A 4,747-nucleotide genomic window follows, 5' to 3' on the forward strand; every position below is an offset into this window, starting at 1 on the left:
AATTATTGAATATGGATTGTAAGTGAGCTTAGTTTGCTTGTAGGTAGTCCAATTAGCATTGTATGAATGAATTAACTTGTGTTTTGTTAAATGTCAAACAAATGGAAATTTTTGAATTCTTGCATCATCATTTGCCTAGATACCCGTTCAAGTCTTTCTCATTAGGAGGAAGACTTGAATAGTCCCCGGTTGGGACTGTTCTTGGACGTTTAATCTCACTTAGGTAGTGAATGTATGTCTCTTTTTCGATTTTAAGGAATATCTCGGCCTAGCATTTCGTCTCCATGTTCTCCGGGTGCATATGTAGGTAATTATTTACCTACATTGTGTACTTGGAGAACTGGGGCGAAATGCTGCCGGATTTTCCTTAATATTGGAAAGTTGACATACATTCACTAGTGAGATTAGACATTCAAGGATGAGTTAGGTTGGAGTGATAAAGACCTTTTTGGGAGCATTCATTTTTACACTATATGCATTAACGATATAAATACAAACAATGTACTTTGATTATATGTTGCAATTTTACATTATTTAAAATGTGTTGGTTTGCGTAAAGGCAATTGAAAACGTTGATGGATCGCGGTTGAATGTATGGTAGACGTGATACGTTGGATTTCTTTAATGGGGTCCAAGAGTTTTGCGAGAGTGCTTCACAATATCAGATCAAAACGGGTGTGAATGACCTTTATTGTCCTTGTGTCAACTGTAATAATGTGACAATGGTCGACAGTGTTGATACAATAAGGGATCATGTGGTATGTCATGGGTTTAGGCCTCAATATCATGTGTGGGTTTGGCACGGTGAACAGGGATCGTATAGGGAGAATGTTGTTGGGAATGATACTCACGATAACAAAGCCGAGATTCGTGCGGAAGATGATTATGGTAGTGATGGTGGTGGAGATGGAGATGAGGATGGGGATGAGATCGAGGACGGTGGTGGTGATCACTTGGATGAGATGATGCATAATGTTGAAGGTGAATTTGGTGACCGATGTGATGTATTTGAGTCGTTATCAGAGGCTGCCAAAAAGTCTTTGTATCCCGGGTCGAAAAAATACACCAAACTATCAGCCATGCTAACACTTTTTAACATTAAGTCAAAGTATAACTGGAGCGACACTAGTTTTACTTCTTTGTTTTCTGTGTTATGTGACATGTTGCTTGATGAGAATGAACTTCCTAAGTCGTACTATTATGCAAAGAAACTCATGTGTCCATTTGGTTTGGAGTATAAGAAGATACATGCATGTCCTAATGACTGTGTTCTTTATCGAAATGAATATGAAGAGTTGGAGGAATGTCCACGTTGTGGTCAGTCGCGTTACAAGCGAAAGAACTGCAACGCTGGTATGAAGGGACCTCCTGCCAAAGTGTTATGGTATCTTCCCATCATTCCAAGGTTCAAGCGTCTATTTTCAATACCAAAAGATGCTAAGAACATGAGATGGCATGCAGAGGGAAGAAAGAAAAACGGTTTGCTGAAGCATCCGGCTGACTCTCCGGCTTGGAAGAACATCGATATGAAGTTCAGGGCATTTGGTGATGAAGTGAGAAATTTGAGGCTTGGGTTGTGCACCGATGGTATGAATCCATTTGGCACTCTGAGTACCCAACATAGCACATGGCCGGTACTTTTAGTGATCTACAACTTGCCTCCGTGGTTGTGTATGAAACGAAAATACATAATGCTGTCTCTTTTAATAACTGGTCCAAGGCAACCTGGACACGACATTGATGTTTTCCTTGAGCCCCTTGTTGATGATTTGAGAAAGATGTGGGACGAAGGAGTTTCTGTTTATGATGCCCATAAGAACGAGATGTTCCTAATGCGTGCGGCCCTGATGTGGACCATTAATGATTTTCCCGCATATGGAAACCTGTCCGGGTATAAGAACAAAGGGCATAAAGCATGTCCTGATTGTATCGATGACACACCAAACGTGTACCTTGAACACTACGACAAAGATGTGTACGTGAGGACCTGACGATTGCTTCGGCGCGATCACCCATATCGTAGGCAGAAAAAGGCCTTCAATGGGAAAGTTGAAGAAGGGGTTGTGCCTAGGCCATTGAGTGGACATGAGGTGTATGGTCGAGTGAAGGGTATACCAACTGTTTTTGGTAAAACTTCAAAACCTTTAGACCCACATGCCTTATTTAAAAAGGAATCGATCTTTTGGAAGCTTGAGTACTGGAAAGAACATGATATTAGACATTGTCTCGATGTGATGCATATAGAGAAGAATGTTTGTGATGCAGTTGTTGGGACAATAATGGGTATTCATGGCAAGACAAAGGATGGGAAGAGCGCCCGATTAGATTTGGAAGCGTGGGGTGTTCGTCCGGAATTGTGGGTGCAGCCAAAGGAAGGGAAGGCAATGGTAATGGAAAAGGTAAGGGAAGATGGTGACAATAAACGTAAGGGGGAGCGTAAAAGAAAGGGCATCGGTGTATCAAAGAAGAAAGATGAAAAGGTGTATTTACCTCCAGCTTGCTACACATTGTCAAAGGACGAAAAACGGAAGTTCTGTACTTGTTTGTATGACATTAAGGTTCCCTCTGGTTTCTCTTCAAACATGAAAAGATTCGTTTCCTTGAATGGGGAATTGAAGTTGACTAGTATGAAATCTCATGATTGTCACATGATGATGCAAGTATTCCTACCGATTGCCATTCGTGGTATTTTACCAAAGCACGTGAGAGAAGCTATTACGAGCCTTTGTTCGTTTTTCAACACTATATGCTGCAAAGTGCTCGATCCTTTTACACTTGATGCTCTCCAGGCGAATGTAGTTGTAACATTGTGCAAATTTGAGATGTATTTTCCACCATCATTTTTTGACATCATGGTGAATTTGGTCCTTCATTTGGTTCGTGAGATCAAGATGTGTGGTCCAGTCTTTATGAGGTGGTGCTATCCTTTTCAAAGACACATGGGCACATTACAACATAAAGTCAGGAATCCAGCCCATCCAGAAGGTAGTATGATTCAAGGGATTGTGGCGGAGGAGATTGGTAATTTCGTGGCGAAGTATGTTGCCGTTGCCGAACCAATTGGGCTTCCCACTTCCCGACATGAAGGGAGACTTGATGGTCATGGCACACTCGGGTCGAAACGGATCTCACCTACTCATGATCAGTTCTTGCAAGCTCACTTATTTGTGCTTCATCATGTTGCAGAGGTTCACCCATATTTAGAAGAGCACATGGATAGTTTGCATGCAGAATTTCCATCAAAAGGGGAAAGGGCACTAATGCAGTTCCATAATAAGATGTTTGTGACATGGTTCCATGATCGAGTCATGCGTCAATTGGATGAGAGTGTCTCTGATACTATAAAGTGGCTAGCTTATGGTCCAAAGGAAGATGTTTATTCTTTTGAGGGATATGACATTAATGGGTATACATTCTGGATTGAGCATCGTGATCAGAAATCCTCATCGACTCAAAATAGTGGTGTCACGCTTGTGGCTTCATCAACAGATTTGCCAGTGCGAAGGATACATCACCGGTTGACGCACAATTATCCTACTACGGACGAATTCAGGAAATATGGGAACTAGATTATCGTGAGTTCAAGGTAGGTCTATTTAAATGTAAATGGGTCGATAATATTAGGCGCAACATCAGACACGATGACTTCACTCTTGTAGACCTTGGCCACCTGCGGGATAGTTTGGAACCATTCATCCTTGCATCTCAAGCTAAGCAAGTGTTCTATGTCACCGACCCAGCCGATCCTAAATGGTCCATCGTCCTTGCTAGCAAGAGAAGAATCTTAGGGGTTGGAGATGTCGAAGACGAGGACGAATATGATGCGTTTGATGATTCACCCCCTTTCACTGCCCCTAGAGTTGGCGTATCAAATGATGTAGACAAGGATGCAAATTATATTCGAGCAGACCATAATGAGGGAATACTCGAATGAGGTACATTTGTTTTTGCATCGTAATGTCAATCTTCTTTTTTGCCAATTTGTACATATTTTTCTACCTACGTTCTTGTATTAGCATGAAATCATTACCTTTATCGCATTTTCAACTAGTAAACATGTTTTGTATACCTAATGTGAGTTGTTAGAAGGATTAGATGTGAACTAGGAATGAAATTAACGAAGTTGGGAAAGGTAGAAGCCCTTTTTTTCCATTTTGTACATATTTTGTTCACTTCGTTGTTGTATTAGCATGGAATCATTTCATTTATCGCATTTTCATATTTTAAACACTTATTAGTATACCTAATGTGAGTTGTTACAAGGATAGTTGTGTGATAGGTATGAAAATAACGAAGTTGGGAATGGTAGAAGCTCAGTTTTGCCATTCTGTACATATTTTGTTCAATTCGTTCTTGTATTAGCATTTTCAGCTTGTAAACATGTTTTGTGTACTAATTATTTGCATTACTTGTGGTGGTAGGTGTGTACATAAAATGGTTCGTGATGAACACATTCACCACGCAGAGGTTATGGATGATGAAGACCATGATAGTTCTCAATCTGGTGACGAGTTGTATGATGTGAATAAGGAGCAAGATTTGGGCGAACCAGAAGACCAAGCTCATGATGAGTTGCAGCGCAGGTTTGACGCTTATGAGATGTCAGCTGAATGTGCCCCCTATTGTGGATGATATTGTCTCCGAGTTTGTACAAGATTCAAATGGCCAAATGGAGAATCAACGTCAACTGAAAACCAGCAGTACACAAAAGGCATCGGGAAAGAGAAAGGTTAGGGGTCCAACAAAA

This window comes from Chenopodium quinoa, unplaced genomic scaffold, assembly GCF_001683475.1.
Source record: "Chenopodium quinoa cultivar QQ74 unplaced genomic scaffold, ASM168347v1, whole genome shotgun sequence".
NCBI lineage: Eukaryota > Viridiplantae > Streptophyta > Magnoliopsida > Caryophyllales > Amaranthaceae > Chenopodium > Chenopodium quinoa.